Below are 20078 nucleotides of genomic sequence, written 5' to 3'. Positions count from 1 at the left end.
AGCTTGAGCAGTTAGCGAAGAGGTGAATGGAAAAGAGCGCCTTATTATAATTAATATATTCATATGGCTGTGTTGACGAGAAACATTTCGAACAACATGGAACTGACAAAACGAACGTGCTTTAAACCATGGAATTTTTTTTTAGTAATTTTCGATATTTTATTTGTCTATCCTTCATTCGTAGGGGCGCATCGTATACATTAATACAGTACGTGCCATTGTTATATATCAATTTCTGAAGGTTTATTGAGTTGAGATAGTTGGGCTGATGTTCGTGCCAAGATATAGTGTACCTGCATCCCCCACCCAAAAAGGAGAATGACTGGTAAGTATCGTAAATATATCCAGTTCGTGATCGTGTCTGTATTTTCATTCTCTTTCCGTTTTGCAAATTTAGTTTTCCAACCACCAACTCCATTATAGGAATTATTGTTAAAGATTTAAAGGTTCGGGCTAGGCGGAAAGGGTTGTTTAGGGGGTCGCTGTATCAAAACCTACCAACGAAATATACTATACAAGCCGTGTTAATAAAAAGGTTTATTATAGTAGCCTGAAAATAAAAACAAACCATGAGAGAAGGCGTTCCTGATGACCTAAATAATCCAGGGTGTAATGACGGCACGTGTGGAGAATAGAAAAGATGAAATTCTAATTCACGAAAAATTGAAACAATGTACCAACCTTTAGCATGTACCTTGTCTACTGGGTCTAAAACACCAAAATTGTCTCAGCCGAACAAACGTCCATATTCATTTTTCCTAGCTATTACAACTCAAGCCAATATGGCCCATTTATTCAGGAGTAAAAATAACACCAAATAATCTGTAAGGGCTATTTAACAGCTCATGCCTGAAGACACAGTACGGTATATACGCCGAAAGAAACACAGATAGGCGACTAATCGACTTTGAATGACGGCAGGGAACCGTAATTTACTTGACGTTATAGCAACACGCCGGGAATGTTTATTTCAACCACTTTCGATATGGCAAGCGCATATATCGTTAGCCAATTTTAAGTCGATTTTAGATAAGATACTTTGTATGTCTATTTAATTCTATCACTCGTTCTTATACCGTATCTTATAGGCCGTACCATAGATGAACAGGGTAGTCAGACTGAAAGTTCGACTCCGCATTTATAGCAAAGACTACACGTTTCTTACACCTTGATTGGGCGCACTTTACAGACCTTTTCGGCTGACCTCATAAACGCAAATACGTTCAAGAATTCCTTAGAAAACACTTTTACTCAAGTTAATGTAAAATTCTGCCATCTGCACTGTATGAGGTAGTGAGTCAGGTATCACCTCAACATGATTTCAGCCATGTAACAGTTATGGCAGGTTTGGCTGTTACTCCAGCTTGAGGATTTATATAAGGGAGCTTAAGATTGGCGCTGGCTTATTGTTACCAGAATACATGTAAGCGTTTCGAAGACAAAGCGCAAAGAAAGCATATTTATTGTTTTCCGGAGCATTGAAAGGCCTGGTAGCTTTTGTAGCTAACTGAATTAGAGATGACCTTAGAGTACTCCCTCACAAAGAGGGACACGTATAAATAGCTGAATTTCCATCCAATTAACGAGCGAAGTTTTAAAAAGGTCTTAGTTTGGATAGCGGATTCGGACAGATCGAGATACAAACATTCGAAGAATTTCCCTTTATTTCTATTAATGGTTTAGTCTTGGCCGGTATCAGCCCGCTGTATAGCTATATGCTGTTGTGTTTATTAAAAAATGTTAATAAATAACGAAAAAGGCAACGGAATGAACATGCAATTAATACAGAGTCTTTCAGAAACAATATATAAAGTGAACGACTAAGCGTTCGATTATTTTATATATAATTAATGTATAATTATAAATATATTATTAGCATTAACTATCGCTTTTTTACGAATGGCAGGTAGCCTAAAATCATATCAGGTTAACTTATTTCTCGGAAGTGATCTCTTCAATCTTCAGCATTACTGTCGTCTGCATACGCCTACGAACCTGAGGAACTTTTGTTTATAGAGAAAAAAAGGTCTCGTAAAAAAAGTTATTACTTTCAACATTTCCACATACTATGAAAAAGATTCTAACTTTGAAGCCGCGTTGGCCTATTATCGTACGCCGGAATTTTAGCTAAAATCTCTAAAATGGATGACTGTACAATTGGTGTTCGCCCGTAGTTCTCTTCGTAATGGATGTGCAGGGAATGTTTGTTTGACCCTGCCAATACACCAGGAAACAATACGCCGTTGTATGTATGTATGTACCTTATTCTCGTGGGTAATAAAGCGTTTATTTCATTCGTAATAAAGCGACCTCGACAGCTCCGATATGAAAGATAAATCGCGTATGCGAAAGGCCTGTCTAATAAGTTTAAGATCCCCAATGATATTTTTCAAAGCTCCGAGCGTATCATTACGACGGAACTGTTCATTGCTATGGCGTCCATATCTTTTCTTTGTAGGGAAAACGATTCAAATTGTGACTTGATCGTTAGGAGAGTGTTTTTACATATGGTAAGTTTCGTTCGCTCAACTTTGCCATACCTTTGTTTCTTATTATCGTTATGACATATTGGATTGGCAATATTTCTGTCTCTGCATTAGCGATAAGATTTGTAATAGTTTTTTTCTTTAATACCCTCGTTTTATTTATTAATCGCTAAATGATACAGTATAAGTTTTACCCTTGGTATTCATTTTGTTGCTCGAAGAGCAACAAAATGGCGGCTAGCAGACTACGACTGAGCCTATGCAGTATTCTTTCACTTGCTAGAAATACGACATCAGCTAATATACAACGAGGACAATTGATCTCAAACAGCTAAGAGACCTGCATGTACGATACAATGAGTTGAATTTATTTTACTAACAGCATAATGGAAGGGAGAGACTCTATCTGTTATTAGGATTCTTGTCCTCTCATATAACCGAATAGAGAGTGGGTCTGTTGAGATGCGCATCACGTCATTCAGCTGGCGTCTCCTCTTTTAGGTTTGAGTAGCGTTATCCTGTTTTTCGGCAACTTTTGAAAGACGTACTCAACTGGGGCGTAGTCGCTAGAAGCGATAGCTGCTTCGGACAAAATGGTTTAATTGGAGTTTGTAAAGAAAGTCTGGAAGGTGAGGCTTGTGTCCAGAACCTGGACTGCTGGGTCAATGGACGGCTTATCCGTTGATTACACGAACAGAATTAGTATGTGCAGAAAAAGTTCGGCGAACAGAATTGTTAAAGCTGGCCCATTGTCGTCTTGTGTGTTTTTTGTTCCCTATATAGAACACTGAAGTGTTTGGCATGGCAATTTGAGTTTCCCGTCAGTTGTTTTTTTACAGGTTTTCTTACGGCATACGTTATTATTTTTTAGCTAAGCTAGGCTTCGAACTAAAAAAGAATATTTTAGATTAAAAAAAAATTGAACCGGTATTGGTTATTTAATTCGTAGCGTAACTAAACTATCCTTTGAAGTTGTCCAGTGGGTTAAAGTGTCTTGAAAAATTCACGCAACTAGCTATACGTTTTTTTCAAAGCGTACAAAGCCACCATGATTTTACCTGCTGCTAAATAAAAAAAATAGTTCCTAAAATGGCGGATAAACAGGGCTATATTATTTTCGACAAACGTGCTTCGCAAGAGCGCGTTGCTTTTTGAACGCTCAAGTGCTACTTAATAAAGTAACTGCTTTTTTTTTTTTTATAGAATTATGACTAAAGATATTTTGTTATCCGTTGTTCTCTGTTACGGTGCGTCACATTTATAAGCATATCAGACACTGGGATTGAGTGTTCTCGTAAATCCTAGTTAATAATGCTAAAAACAAAATCAAGTTGAACATACAAGTTCAACACCTCATTTAATATTAGCAGTAAGAGTGTGTTATTTTTCTTTATAATATTTAGTACTAGAATAAAAAATAGCAGTAATAGATTACTACATATTATCGTAAGCGCCTCGAACAAAAGTTCCGCTCCCGCTTTCCGCCTTTCTTTTTGCAGTGGCCAAGCCTTCCCCCCAGAGGCAACAACATTGTTGATTCAACTGGTTAACATATCAACTGTACACAACTCTTGAAACGTACTAATAAACATAATCAAAACTTTTCACGCGGCTGTGCTAGATATATGTTATGAAACGAAAGAGATTCTTACTTTAAAGGGCAATTTTCTCTTCCAACAACGAGATCGGAATAACATAACCTCCCTCCAGACTGAGCGAGGGGCTGTATGAACGGGCGTTTTCGATGAGGCAACAAACTCACTAAGTGAAGAATAGAGGATTTGGAAACCTGGATTTGAAACGGCAACCCTTCCTGAAAGCGAAAAGCCCCCAAGCATCCTAATAGGGTATTAGGGCAAAGGTTATGAGAGAAACGGACGAAAACTTCAACAGTAGCAAAAAGAACGTAAACAACTTCGCACAAATAGCAATGAGCAAAAGCAGAAGTTATTGCGAGATCATATGCCGCACAGAACAGAACGTATCTCTCCGAACGTAGGTTGGAATCCATAAAAGCGGGTAATGACTATGATCCTCGTATAAAAGAGTCGAAGAAAACACGAAACGGAGGAATAGCAGCGGACACGAGAAAAAGTCAATTGCTACGCAGGCACTTAAAAAGGAAATTTGCAAAATTTTTTGAAAATTTATCGTATGAGCTCTCTGACGCAGGCATGTACAGCTATCATTCCTTCTACCTTAATGTTCTAGTTTGCTTCCTATTTTTTTCTGCCTGAGCAGTGCAATAGCTCACGAGTATCGGCGGCTCGCCTCTCTCCCGTGTGTAGTACCTCGTAATAAATTCTTCAACGTGGAAGCTTTGTGTATCATCGTCCTAACCGTCAGCGAATTCTCCTCTACGCCGCAATGACTATGATCAGAAAACGACAAATAAAATGGATTGGCAGGATGGGCTGATGATATCAAATAGGACACATCTGTTTACAAATGATATGATGAAAATTACGTTTTCCAGAAAAAAAAAAACAAACAACCCTTTAAACATTAGGGAAAATAATTCCTAAATTTACTTTTTATTTTTCGTCATATTTACTAGGTTAAAATTGCACCCAAAGGCGTACTTACAGACGACAAAGAGCTTGAACAGATGGTGACGAATCGAAGATACAAACCGTTAAGAAGCTTTAATTAAAAACTTTTCGCTCTCCAATACGACCAGTAAAGATCGATGCATTTTGCTTCGTTGATGAATACTATTCTACTGGTTGACCCGACTTTCGATAATTGTTTTTTAACTGATGAATACTGTAGGTATTCATCATTGTACCCAACCTATGCATTTGAAAGCCAAGATTTTCGTGTTTACGATGCAAACTTCAGCAGTTGCCTTTCTGAATATAGCATGAGGGAAGATCCCCGGGCGAGTAAAGATGCTAACGAAATAGCTTTTGCTATAGTTAATATTACCTCCTATGATGGACACTGAACGCCACACGCTTCCTACGATGACCAGCCTAAACTCGGAACTAGCGCTAGCAAACTATATTACAATGGGGATAGAAAAAAACAGGGTAGTTATTGCAGTAGCCGATTTCCTAAATACAGGCGTATGCTAGCTCGAGTTTTTCATTACACGTATAACTACAGTAGAAGTCCTGCGTCAAACCAAAGCCAAGACAATAGAGCTGGTGCGTACTTTCAATAGGCTGTTGTAATCCTACGCCAACTGGATCTGAAAACAAAACAGTCGTCCTGCTTTTCGTAACGGTAAATTGATTAAAGGTCCCAACTGTGCCGACAGGGTGCTAATATTAGGATAATTGTTATGTAGAAGAGTTCTACTTGTTTGAGCTCTGACTGAAGCGCTTTCGTAAGAAGACTAACGTGTGCCTTAAGGTCCTCGACCTAAACCAGAATTAGTTTGCACTAGAAGAACTTCAAATATCAGCAGACACCATCTTAAAGTCACCTGGCCTAAATCAATGCCCAAAGCAAACTCAGTTATATGAGCGGCCTTTCACCAGACGAGTAGCCATTAGTGAATCGGCCAATTTAGTGGAGGTAGCGCCAGGCGAGTGTGTTGGTGCTAGGTTGGCTAAGCTCTACATTGTGCCCACATGATGATAGCGCCTATTTGATGCGTACATACTGGAGGACTTTACGTTCCCGTCAACTTTTTAACAAGTCAAACTAAAGAAAGTGATTTGTCTGATAACGATTTGATAGACTTAACTTAAGCTATACCCGGATGTCGGTAAAAACCTATATCATGACAGTGACTAGTGGTGTCCTTTAGTGGATTTTGTTGGTAATAGGTCATTTGTTTTATGCAAACTATAACAAACATGCAAAATGCTGTTATTGTTTTTATTTTTGAAGTGCAATGATTGTTGATAATACAGCACCTTACGACGTTAATCAACTTTGTTTTCCTTTTCACTAGCGGATTTCGAAATTCATTTAGTCAGAAAGCAAACTCCTGTGACCGAGTAGAAATTATTCCTATACCTATCTTCATGTCCTTATCTGCTTTGACGAAATACAATTAGTATATTAATGATTAATTTGTTCCATTAGCACCGATAGCTCAACAGAGCACCTCACGAACAACTCGTAAGGCGGTGGCTATGCTATACTGTAAAACATGCTTGTCTAAATTCTTTTTTCGCTACCGGGCTTAGCTTTAGTTAAGTTGAAAATCTTCACTAACGTGCTTTACTTCATCACAGATGAAAGATTTGAGCATAGATATATGCTGTGGGCTTCTCAGGTATTTGTAACTCATAGGCATGTGGAAATATGGCAACTTATGTAGTAGTTACGCACCATACAAAGTGAACTCAAGTTAATGTATCAAGTTTTATGTCCGGTACTACCTTAGTCCAGTATGGCCTTGGACCACTATTTGATCTAGACGACCTTGAGTATGCCCAAGTTAAATAGGTAAACATGCTTTTACAAGAGTCGAATTAAGGAGATGATGTCCTTGAATATTAGGGGCCACTTTGGTCTACAATGTACCCTTCTGAGTAGGTTTCCGTAACCTCCGTTCGAATTCTAATTTAGCCACGACTTTATTGTAGGTGTGGTTCGTCTTCTTGCATCAAACAGACATTTTGGAACAATTTGTCCAGTCAGCATTTCGCTAGTGATCATCGATCTGGTACCCAATCGAGCACGGTATAAAAAAGCCTATCTAGTCATTTTTATCCCCCTGTAGTACGCTTCGGTGCCAGTTGTGACTACCTATTTTTCTTCTATGTAGACTGCTATGTAGACCTAGAAGAGATCGAGCGAGAGAGTACTTCCGTTAAGGTAATTTTTGCTAAGTCGTTATAATCAAATCTGCTCAAAATAGCAACTATTCGAGCGTTGGACCTAATTAATGAATTAATGACCTGTTAATTATTGAATTATCTATAATTCATAATAATTATGTTTATTCATGTTCTTAATTCATAATAACCTATTTACACGCCTTATTCGGGATCCAAGTTAACACGGCAGGGAAATTAGTGTAATTAGAGGTAATATCATGTGGGTTTCACACTAAATAGAATTTGAAAAAATACACCCAGTTACCAAAATCGGTCGGTTGTACCCACTACAATGGAACTTGTCTTATTCGCATGGTTCCATGTGAAGGTTAGGAGATCTTGCTGGATTGTTGAATCGATTTTTCCTTGAAAACAGGTAGGTATAAGCTTCTTTTCTGCACGGTTTTTGCCAACAAATATCAGATGTATCCTCGCAATAGTATATTATGAAAGGCAAATTATGTTGTGAGGAAGAAATTAACCATTTTTTAGCACTACATTTAATGATAGTGGTATAGGAACATAACGCACTGCACAATCTGTATGAAGCATAAAACATCAGAAAAAATACATCCCTAGTAGGATGAGGCCAGCGCACACTGATATCATGGAGTATATCTTAGATTTATTAAGTTGAGTAAGAAGTTCTCGTTGTTTCTTAGCTGTTTTAAATGATTGTAACATTCTAATAAGTGGCTACACCTTAGGCTTGTGTATTCCGCTTCCTACGATTCTCGCCATCTTTTTGGCAGCCGATGTATCTTGCAAACTAAAAAGGTTTATCCTTGGATGCGATACATTGGTCGACCCATTTGCAAAGTTGACTCTCTGTTTTGAAGTGTTTGCCTTCTTAGCTATGCTGCATTGACCCAAACAAGTGATAATCAGGTGGAACGATGCTTCGAGCTTCACGCCAGGTACGGTAGGGTTTCCCATTGGAGATAGCGTTTGCTGGATCATCTAAGGAGTATGCGGGATAGCGTTCTTCATTTCACAAACAGTATCACTTTGCGTCACCCTTTGCCAGTTCAAGGCCTTCTTAACTTAACAGTTAAGGCTCTTCTTCTAGGCTCAAACGGAAGAGTTAATTAGCGTAACGGTATTCTGTAGTTCTTTCATGGGACCCGAACCGTCTGGGCCGCTCTTCTCTAGACAAGAAGCTCTCGGATCGACTGCACGGCATTTAGGTCACTGAGTACAGGTTCACTGTACCTCGACTTCGCAAGCTGTTTTTTTCTTCTCTTTATTTCATCTGCACTCTCCCCAGCACGAAAACAGTGAAGAGGAATAATATCGAATGCGCTTATTTTGAATCCCATAACTCAACGGACCGAATCACTACTTCGAACGATAACAACTGAGTCAAAACAACGGACCACACAGGTTCGTTCGAGCGTCCAAAACAGGTACGATCAGGGGATCCAACGCTAGCATCAGCTGTCGGTTCCAATGGAAATATTTCACTCAATCTAATATACTAACTAGATTGTGCATTAGTCATGTGTCTAATGAAAACTGATAGCACTGTCGTACATTTGATCGCCCCGTCAAACTACAAGGATCGAATTAAAAAACATTTTCATTAGTAGCCGTTGAGTAAACGAAGAGCAAGACACATCATGGGCCTTCACGCACAGCCAGCTTCATCTTCATAGTTAGAAAAGTAGCCGCGAAAACATAAGTTAGGAGCGAAAAACATTCAGCGAAGTTGTGAGATGATGAAAGACTCAAGTTGATCAATCCGCTATAAGACAAAAACCCAGCGAAAATTTGACTTAGCTTAAAATAATAATACAAAACACTGTATGATATAATATTGTTTCTCATACGGCCGCTTTTCTGATACGTTACATCTGCGTACTTTTTACGCACAATTTCATCCGTTGTTATATTCTCCCAGTTATTTATAATGGTAACTTCCATGAGTTATGATATATCCATTAGTTTTAAGCTATTTTAACAAACTTTTAGGCTATGTCTCACTAACTAAAAGTTCTCTAGCTTATTTAGAAGTAATGATCGTGCACGTAGGTATCAATCACACCACACTACCGGGTAGTTATACTCGCCTAAAAAATCAATATTTTTTTTCATTCTATTCATTATAAGTGGTTCCGCAATAAATCATCATTAACTTCGAAGTTATCCAAAGGTTTCAGTGCTAGCTGTTCCGAAGTTCACCACTAGACTAATCGCACATCTGAGGCGCTTATTGCCTCTTGTAGATATTTCGACAGCCCTTCGATTATTGTTTCGGCTTTCGGTTTATGGGCAATCTAGATCTTTGTTGCTGTTTATATCTGTGTACCGACATGATGATAAATCTAATTGTCTCACGTAATAATAAGCCATTATGTAGCAATAGGCCATTATGTAGCATATGTTGTTTCGTGATCTCATCTAATCCTACTTGAACCCCGAGGCATACGACGGGCTTGGGTATTGAGTAAAGCCAGGGCATAATGGAAACTCGTCCGTAACAACGTGTCTTTGACAAAGCCAAGATATTTTAATGTGCTAGATTGTACTTTATTATCAGTCTAGTAGATACGTATCGTTTGATCAACCCTGTTCACCCGTGAAAACGCGATTGAGGAGACTTGGCCATGTGGACGTAAAATCTGAGGTAGTTAAATATAGCTTGTGATTATCGTATTTGTTCAAACACGCCTTCATTAACGTTGTTAAAAGGCGATTTAGTCCTGAATGGGCCATATTTACGTAATCTCAGAACCAGTGAAAATGGCTTATGCGGCAAGCATGGCGTGCTTAAATGCATACATGACGTACATAACTTTCGTGTGAAAGGCGTGCCTAAATAAGTAATTTCTATCTTACGTTAGAACACGATTTTCCTATGACAGTGAAAGCACCAGCGTGCTATTCTTTAGCGCCATCGGACAAAGCTTTCTTTTAGGACATGTGTATATTTGGCAATATCGTCTATTAGAAACCTACGTAAAATGAGTAACACATTTAATTGATTTAAATTTGGCCTCTGTTTAACTATAATCAGACAATAGCCAGCACTAATGACACACCAATAAACAACGAAATAGTTTCTAGCTATATACCTAGGTCAGATAAAAGAACGTATTTCGTTTGCAGGACACTATCAGTTCGATTAGTGTTTTTCAGCTCATAGTTTGCGGTAACGTCCATCCGCCATCACCAGCAGAGGACCGTCTTCAAGTACAGGACAACGGCCGCCACCGCTGCAGCCAAGCTACCATTATTTCATAGCAGATACAATTTTTGCCTGTAAGAACCACCAGCGCCATTGTATACCCATTCAGAGTTTGAGATCGTTTGTGTTCCCATCGTGGTACCGGAACCCATTGCAAATCATTTCACCATCTAATAGTTCGGATTCTTTTCCAAGGGGTTTACCTTCATCGAAATGCCTACATGTGTGCATGAGATGTACGTAGACCTTGGATAGTATTTTGCTCATTGGCTGAAACAAGTATAAGTAGCGTGAGAGGCAGCTTTAGGGATCTCATTACATAGGGTAATCTTTCATGTCGTCGAGGCTGGTTTATTTGATAATCTATTCAAAAATTTATTCAGCATGCCTCCGTCCCTTCATTCCTATGGTGCCGCTGTACTCGACCACTACATCCTGGTGGACCTAGAAGGTTTGGTTTTCTAGATACTTCGTCGGTGACGAAAGACGCGCGGCTATCTGCCTCCGTTAAGGGTGCTAACGACGTTTTCTCCGCACGTTAGAGGACTACAGTATTGGCGAGCGACGCCGGCTTAACAAGGACGAGAGGAAAAATGTTTGAAGGAATACTCTGGGAGCCGAGATCTTTCCTTTTCTACTTTTGCTTCGCTAGGCCCGGTTTACCCCAGAAAAGAACTCCCCAGTTTCCTTTTAGATTTCTTCATTGATAGTCTCATGAGACTGATATTTTGACTAAGCCTCTTTTGACTATCGTCTCTTCTCCTCTCTCCTTTGTAGAGTTCCTCGGTGACTTGAACGGGCTGACGGCCGGTCGGACGGCTGGCTTGACGTGGTCATTTCCGCAGGACTATCTGAGCCCGCTTCCGGCACTGGATTCGTCGATAGATGACGCCGTAGTAGCACGCTGTTGCTGGTCCCAAACGGCGAACGAATTATGGATGTTGATCCCCAACATGGGTGAATGCTGCATTAGAATTCTTACGTGTAACTACATCAACTTCCCGTTCGATTGCTCCACCGGTTGGCCCTAGTCTGACCTCTGTTTGGTTCTATTTCATATTTCCGCCGTAACAGTTGTCTGTGCACGGTTACGTAATATAGTGTGATCATTCAGCACAAGGTCGCCTTACGAGACCTGGCCTTTATAACCAGACAATCTACAATTGCAAACTGTATCGACGCAGCATAAATACAATATAGTAATATGCCAACAAAGGATCGGTCATAATAGCATGGTAGAATCCTATTTTGCCTACGGGTGGCAGTAGGTACATGTTTGTGACACTCGGTTCAATACAGGTTCCAATAGGTCTGTAATATCGTTGCATTTTTAAACTCGCTTGTAACAGGCTGGTTTATAACTAGATGGCCGTTAGTCGTTCAATGGCTAAGTTAATCCTTTGTGTGTTCATCTGGATACAGTAAGCGATTAGCTAAGTTTTGTCAGAAAGTTGTAACGCTATGCATCGGCTGATCCGTTCCCTCATTGCGACATATATCAAGGAACAACTATACCTGCTGATCCAATCGGTACATTACAGTCTATTTAGGAGAAGACAATTAACCTGCTCATCAAATCATTGCTTGTGGATCAACCCAATTTACCTGACAAACAGTTAAAAACACACGGATAGGTACACAACATACGATTTGCCCGCAATCCCATTTCGAATCTTAGCTGCAATATCATCCCGGCAGCAACTTCACGCCGCGTCACGATACGGGACGCCTGGTCAATACGAATGTCAACTAGTAAACATAGTAACTATGTAGAAACGAAATCACTCGCCGGAAATTTTTGTTGCCATCAAGGCTGAGTATCTGAAAGTGGTCGCGGATGAAAAGCAGACGGCGGGCGAACAAGCAGACGAATTACTCTTCTTCAATGATGGATATGCTCGCTCATTTGTTTTGACCGACCATTAAGCAGATTTCTGCGATTCGGATGGCAGCGACGCCAAGTTCCCGCTGCAGAGTGTCAACACCCGCAAATCGAATACGGAAACGCTTTTCGTTGACAGACTTCTCTGTGTATATATTTATGCTTCTGAATAAAGATATGTCAAACTGTAATTATACGACAGGTGGTAATAGAGCACGTGTATATGTATTTGACTTCATATTTCAAATGAAAAGCTGTATACTAATCTGTCTAGGTGTTCTATTTAAACGTTTCAGATAGTAACCCATATTAGCATAGTGCAGCTTATGAGTTCAAGCCCGTAGGAAACCCCGACCGGCACTATCCACTGTGTAATGTCAATTGGAATTTGCTCTAAAAACGATTTTCGAAAACCACCACTTTAGCGTCACATAGAGTACAGAATAACGCGGACCCCACGCAGTAGGTTCGTCGTATGGCCGTATAGAGGCTACATTTGGGTGGTGAACGATTTTTTGAACGATGAGCTGGCTTTGGACGCAAGTAGCAATGATCCAAGATCGCACTGCTAATAGATAGGTGATTACGCACATATTTGATATCCTGGTACTGCTACGATGCCTGGTATTTGATATACTGGTATACTACGGTGCATGGTTCGGTACAGAAGAAGCCGTAGGCCGTATAGTTTCTAACTTTAGCAGCCATATAACTTCTCCGCCACTATAACTTTTGTACTAGATTCTTACACAGCAGGTGGAAATGCTTGTCGGGATAAACGTGATTACCAACATCAAACGTAATGGTAAGAATGTCGATGGACAAAAATAGACATCTCATGCTAAATAAAGAATGAAAACATGTTCTGCTTTAGTATTTTAAGATAATCTGACAGTCATTCCCATCGATATAACACTAAGTAATGAACCCACATAGAAATACAAAACCCATCCTGTACTTGGACACTCATTCATTAGATATGTCTTATTTTGCCAAGAAGTGAGTTATGTTCTATTTGCTAAATCAGTGCTCGTCCGGTGCGTGTCTCGTAAAGGTCGAATTGAAATTAAAAACACTGGTTTTAATAAATCTACCCATATACTATAATTACGACATTTTAATACATAGATGTGCCCGGCTGTACAGAGACCGCCTGAACGAACAAACGCTAACACGTCCAATGGCAGTGCGTCCTGTGTGATATCCTAAATACACATATATGAATACTTGCAATTTCATGTTCTCCCTTCTACATGACGACTGATTTTGTTCCTAGCCCGTGGTTTTTGGCCGTGTCGACTGACTATGCTTTTCATATCTATATTGCCGCCGCTTTAAGTTTCCCTTTTTCGGACATTTCTCAAACCCAACTTTCCACAGCGCTAAGTTCCAATAACACAAGCAACGTTATCACAGAGATATTTTGTGAGGAGCCCTTAGCGAGATGTTTTTACCTGTAGACCCCCCTCCCCCCCCTCCCCCCTCCTCCCGTATTTGGGATCAAGCTGGTAAAAGGTGGAAAAACCGAAATGAACCATTCTAGAATGTCCCGACCAGACCGTCCGTTATTTCTTGTAAATACTATCTTTGGCCCCTCGGAGGCCGAAATCAGAGGAAGCGGAAAATAGCAAAGTTGCGATTGCAGTTGCTTCTGGCACTAACGCTGACGGCGGCAAAATAACGTGCTGGTCGCCCCGCTCGAACGGAGGACAAACTTTTTATTTCCCAGAGCTTGTCGCCGATAAGTCGGTACTACGGCATCACTCGGGGTCGATGTTTTGTATTCGTCACGTTTACCACTCGCCGGCTGTTGGAAACCCACCGAGCGCAGCCAGACGGGACAGCGTGTGGGTGCATGACCAGGCTGGATTGCAGCGACGCTGTATACAAACTTACGATCATGTACAGACACGTAGTGGGAAAGCGTGAGACAATGCTACTAATAGTAACGGTATAAGCTACATAGTAGTCGTAACATTAGCCGGAAAGTGTAGCGTCAAATACTCTTTCCCTACGGGCAGACTTCGGCAACTGTGTACTAGACCTGCGGAAAGGCAGCAGAGTTTGCGAGAAGCGCAAAAGTACAACTTAATACTAGTCGAATTGAGTTTCTGTTCAATGATAATAGTCACACAGAACCGTGGTTTCATGTGACGTGTACGCAGTCCATTTTGTCCATGTGCGCTTTAAGTTCAACACTTAAAACATGCTCTAGGTTTATCGACTGAGCTGAGTATTTGATATTAACGTAGCTTTATTTTTTGAATGCGCATCGTATGTAGCGCAGAACGCTTCCTCTAGCAGAGGCGTGAATGCTCCGACGATCGCAGCATGTTCGAGCGTTGTGACGCATAAGGACCATGAAGTGCATCTTTGCGAAAGCCCCTTTGCCTCGAGCAACGCTACAAACTCGGCTCAATTCAGGACGAGTCGAAGCAACCAGCCATTGCCGGCGTATGTGGCCCCTCCGCAAATTCAATTTTGCCCCCATAGCTCATACATCGGCTATGCACGTTCAGAGCTCGTGCGCAGCTAGCCCATGTTTGGATCCGGGTTTTTGCTGCTGGCACAAGGCTGGGTTCAATACGAGGACGTCGGGAGAGGGCATCTGTAGAGAGGCCTTCGTGGGGAGACCTGCTCTTTTTTTTGTTCCTGCTGCTACGGACGCGCTTAACCAGTACGTCTTCGGCCTTGCAACGAGGACAAAGGCAAGAGGGTGCTGGATGGTTTGCTGAGTAGGATCCAGACAGCTGCCTAGAGGGAACACGTCTGCGGCCTGACAAAAAGAACGCAACAGTCTCAGCTGCCGCGGCGATTTTCTATAGTTTTGGGTGGATAAACTGCCGGATAAAAGCTGTCGGCCACGATAACTGAATTCAGCTCACGGAAAAACAAGCAACATGAAATGTCGATTGCAGGATAGCGTCGACAGTGTCGGGCAGAAGAATGTCAACTGACTTTGAGGCCGCTGAAGGGTACGAAGTATTAAGTTATCAAAAAAGGTATTGATCATTTGTCTATCTAAGTTGCTTTAAAATCCCCTATTTTAGATCATGTGAATCCCATCGGAATATTATTTGAAAGCTAAAATTGTCAGGGTGTTTCTATTTAGACCTCTAGAGCGTCCTGAACGTGAGTAAAAATTTCTAAAGGTTCATTATAGTTGTCTCGATAAAGGCACAAATGCTGTTTGGGCTCTTATGAGCCCAGAGTGTATCAAATGGACCAGTTATGAAAAAAGTGAAATATGAAATTTTTCAGCAAAACCGACCAAAATCGTGCTAACCCAAAATAGTTTTAAACTATTATTTGTAGAAAGCTCACTAAGAAGAGATTCGACGTTCGGATGTCCCGCGAACTGATATGGAACAATTGTGTTTCCATCTGCGAGACTAAACAGAAACAATGTAATCGAACCATCTTAAAGGCGGCTAACTATAGGTGGTCAAATGTACAAAAAAAAAGACAATATGCTTAAATATGTGGCAAAACACCTATCCTGACGTTAATGTTTATCGCACCGTCCGTTGTTGTCATGTTAACCGTCCGTTATTGATTCGTGAATGCTTGATGAAATGCTTGATCCGAACTTCTGCTAAAAAATCGATTAACTAAAAAGCAGACGAAGTGTCATCTCGTACTATGACAATACCAGACGACATGCCTCTTCAGCTAGCCGACCAAATTGACGGAACTTCAATGGGAATTTTCGTATATCCCGAATCTTGCGCCATCAAACTACCGGTTATTCCGAATTTCGCATGACTCCCTTGATAATGGTAAAAATAGAGAAATCATTTGTGACAAATCTAGTCCAGAAACTTCTACAGTGATGAGATTAGAGCATCAAAGTTGCCAACCAAAACGACGCATACCTAGTTTAGTAATCTTCTTTTAATAGTCTATACATTTTCGACTACTGGATACTTTGGCAATAATCGGATAAATATCGGATACAGTTACGGTAACAATAACTAGAACTAAACATTTTTTCTCACGATGGATCGATAATCGAAAAGGACAGCGTGAGCGATGCAGGAATGTCAGGGTCGCGAGTTACCGAAGCATACAAGGACAGGGCGGTGGATGACAGACGTCGGGTTGAATTTAGAATAGTGGTCTTATATCGTAAGGAGTCGGACAGATTGAGAACACGTTCGGGTTGGGCGGCATCACGGTAGGTTAATGGGTTTGTTTTCTAGAAAAATAAGACAGATATTGATAATATATGAGCTGAGCTGAGCTGAGCTTTTGAAAGGCCAAAGTTATTGTTGGCCGATAGATACACTTTTGCAGAGCTTGTGATTAGCGTTTTCGTAGAATGAACTATATATATCATACAAAAATGTAAATTGTTTATTTCGATTTAAGGAAGTTTGTTTTCTTCTAAGACCGGTTCAGACATTAGCCTATGGGACAACCTGGAGAACATAAACGCCGACGGCTTGAGTAGCATCCATAGAACGGCTGCATAACTGCTGCTTTACTTGCCGATGGAATAGATTTTGGTTAACGATTAAGGCATTATCGTATGGCGGGAATTTTCAATTGAACGTCCGTCAGTGTTAGCCACAACATGGATACTGAAAGAACGCGATTCGAAGGCTGATTAAATTGTTGCCAACCTGTTAAGGTAACAATGCCTAGACTACTCGTCGTAGTGAGGTGAGGAGCTCAAGCAAAATAGCTTTACTCTCATATCTTATTTTTCATATGGCTTCGGTACAACGAAAGCGATGTTTTAATCTTATATGTTAGAGTTCAAGGTGCACTTTCAGCCATTTCGTCCTACAAAGGCCGTCGTCGGTCGCAGTATGATTTCTTCTAACCTCCTCTTCTTGGAGAGTTACATCATACAATATATATATATATATGTATATATTAATATGTTCAGAATTTCTGCACCAATAAATTCGGCTTAGCTTATAAATACACGCACGAAAAATATAGCGTAACAGCTAAACTTGGAACATTTCTGAAGACGTAAATATAATCTAATGCTATGATGGACCAGATAGACTAGTGCCATAAGCACCATAGGTTCAAAAGAAACAATTCACACGTGCACAAATTTTCGTTAGGTCAGACTTTTATAATGTTTACGGAGTATTATCTTTGAATGTCAGCTCAGAAGTGGTCTTAGACTGGAAAGCAGCGCATTGTAGCGTACAGAGGCTTTTCACCTCCTTTAACCGGTAGCTGCGACCGGGAACTTTCCTTCGCTCCTTCTCCTACTGACGCAGTTCCAAATGTCCCCTATCACGCCCGCTATTCGAGGTCTTTAATTCACTCTTCGTCTCCGTTTTTTTTCTGGAAACCGAAAAATAGATAGCAAAAATAGCATTCATATGTTTCTACAGCTCGAATCATCATATACGTATAATGCCCCTTACTCTAGTCGACGCCAACGGAAGTAAACATATATATATATACGTGACCGATTTCTAGTATATATATATGCTAGAAATCGGTCACGTAATAAACATACTGAATCGCAGCTGTGATATATAAACGCAGTAAACGCCAAAGCCTCATCAATTTAAAGTAGTTTCCGGTAATAGATCATGCTTTTCGGAATTTCTCTGCCGACTCTCCCCTGCGGCAAAGGCTATGCTTTACTTTATAGCTCGATTCGTTATACAGCGAAAAAAAGAAAATTCCTAGGGTAAGTTGAAAATAAAAAAGTCGGGTTCGCCGTCATGCTAACAAGGACGAATGGCCAATGCTTACGACGCACTCTCGATGTTTCAGTCAACAGCTCCTATATGGAAAGTGGAGTCGGAGTCAACAAGAGATTGCTGTTGAAAAGTTTAGTATTTATGCCGTCCACTTAAGAACATTGTCATATTTAAGATTGTGATCTAGTGGAATAAAAAGGATTACAGAAATTAAGCTAAAATAAATATCATCTGAAGGTTATAGAGTTGAATCCCTAGATAAACCATTAAAAAAGTTCATACTCGTTGAGGTTTGATATAGCTTTTACTATATATATATATATATATTTAGGTGCAGCTAACTCCAAGTCGTGATCCTGGCTATTAGGCCTTTATCTGTGGCTAATTACGGTTATCTACTACTAAATGCACTCGTTCTCAACAAGTTGATTGATTTGAATTGTCATTGATCATCCGAATTAGCTTTCATTCTATGCAGCTGAAAAAACGTGACGCAGCACAACAAAAAAAATATTTTGTAGAATTATTTTTATTCATTCAGAATTGCCTGTCCGTTTTATTTCTACAAATTCTTCTTTTTTCATGCTTAAATACCTTTCCCAAAAAAAAATATCGCATGGACGTTTGGTTCCCTACTACCGCCAAAGGCACTGCTGCCGCTGTTTCTCTAATGGTCAACAAAGCAGGAACAGTGGCCGGCAAGTTTTGCCTGTTACCTCCGTCGTGCTTGCCATCCAGCGGGACACACGCTTCGAAGCTCCGGAAAGGGGACGCTCATCGATCTTTGCTCGGCCTACTGTCTTTACCCGGGTCGCCGTTCATGTTTCCGGCCAAACTCCCTGCTTTGTAATGCACACTCATTAGCAAAGGCACATGTCCCTGCTCCTGTTTCGATAAAACGACAGGAAAAAGGAAGCGCTATCGCATCGAAAGAACGTAGGCAGGGTGAGACTGTTTTTTTCTATGCTTGAATTCCGACGCTTTTCGATACCCCCTGACGCCTCACACATCCGTTTTGAAGATCACGTATCTCAGAATATCTAGCAATGTAGTTAAATCTAGCCGAGCTAATTTCCTCGAAAGCGTTGTCTCATTTGTGCTCATTGAGGCACACGCAGATCCCAGCTCCTCCTTTTCCGGTTGACCAAGAGCTCGAAGCCTCGAAACTAAAACGGAAATAGGGGCGAACACGCAAGGCAACAGCGGAAACAGCCGTTTACGTGATACTAGCTCAGCTTTCTTCTGCTTACACTGTTTTTGTATGAACCGATAGGGGTACTCCAGCGATGTCCTTCTAGAAGCCTTCAAGCAGATACTTCGTTATTTTGACGACCTTGTACTTGTTACTGTTGTGTTTTCGTTATTGCGGGGTAAAGTAGTGCGGAACTGACTTTATTCTACGAAGGGATCGTATGTAATTAGCTTTTTTTTTTCACAGTTGCCTCTATGCTCACTGGTGTTTTTGCTCTATAATTCTGCGCCAGATTACATGCGTTACCATCAGTTACATAAGGACATTATAAAACAACACGTTCTTTGTGTGCATTGTACAACAGCCATTTTGGAGCCACAGCACCATCAGGGCCAGTTGTTTAGATGTTTACGTTCAAGTGACAAATTTTCGCGCGCGTTCAAAGATATTCGGCAGGACGTTTAGTTTGCATCCTTGGATTTGAAAGCTTTGACTTCACTTTGTTCTATACCTATTGTTAATCTTGACACATAGGCACGCCCGATTCATTTGAAGGTCCTGTTTTGAACGTAAGTAGTCTTAAGCGTATGCGCCTGCTCATAAGTTTGCCCACATAGTTCTTGACGAGGGTATTCAACAGCTATGGAATCGTGTGGTCGACCGATATCGCAAACAAACAAGTTACTTCTTCAACATCGCTATTGCGTGAGATGAATGACACCGCCGTTTTGTCCATTGTATGAATAATAATAATGATAATTAATGATAGTTACAATAACGTTGCTTTACTTAAATCGAATGTGCCCTACCGATAAATTATCGGCGGAGGGGGGTCGAGACGCCGTTTCCTGTATTCTTTCAATCAGCGGCATCGC

General features: G+C 40.6%; 2 long non-coding RNA genes across 3 annotated transcripts in view; one reads left to right on the top strand and one right to left on the bottom strand.

Moving 5' to 3' along the window:
* The window catches only part of LOC111242838 (uncharacterized), a 36806-nt gene extending 18554 nt beyond the window's left edge, over nucleotides 1–18252 (top strand). The window contains exons 4-7 of one of the 2 annotated variants that reach the window (XR_015319319.1): nucleotides 7031–7127; nucleotides 16353–16510; nucleotides 16705–16998; nucleotides 18085–18252. This is a non-coding gene — a long non-coding RNA (uncharacterized LOC111242838). The remainder of the gene's footprint in view (nucleotides 1–7030; nucleotides 7128–16352; nucleotides 16511–16704; nucleotides 16999–18084) is intronic. The other variant, XR_002670176.2, reaches the window with a different exon arrangement.
* The window catches only part of LOC111242841 (uncharacterized), a 163776-nt gene continuing 160695 nt past the window's right edge, over nucleotides 16998–20078 (bottom strand). Inside the window, exon 5 of the long non-coding RNA XR_015319318.1 lies at nucleotides 16998–17643. This is a non-coding gene — a long non-coding RNA (uncharacterized LOC111242841). The remainder of the gene's footprint in view (nucleotides 17644–20078) is intronic.

The sequence above is a fragment of the Varroa destructor genome, unplaced genomic scaffold (genome assembly GCF_002443255.2).
Source record: "Varroa destructor unplaced genomic scaffold, Vdes_3.0 BEIS01000001.1, whole genome shotgun sequence".
In the NCBI taxonomy this organism is placed as follows: Eukaryota; Metazoa; Arthropoda; class Arachnida; order Mesostigmata; family Varroidae; genus Varroa; species Varroa destructor.
The sequence above is the reverse complement of the archived record's forward strand: the minus strand, read 5'-3'. Positions and strand labels throughout refer to the sequence as shown.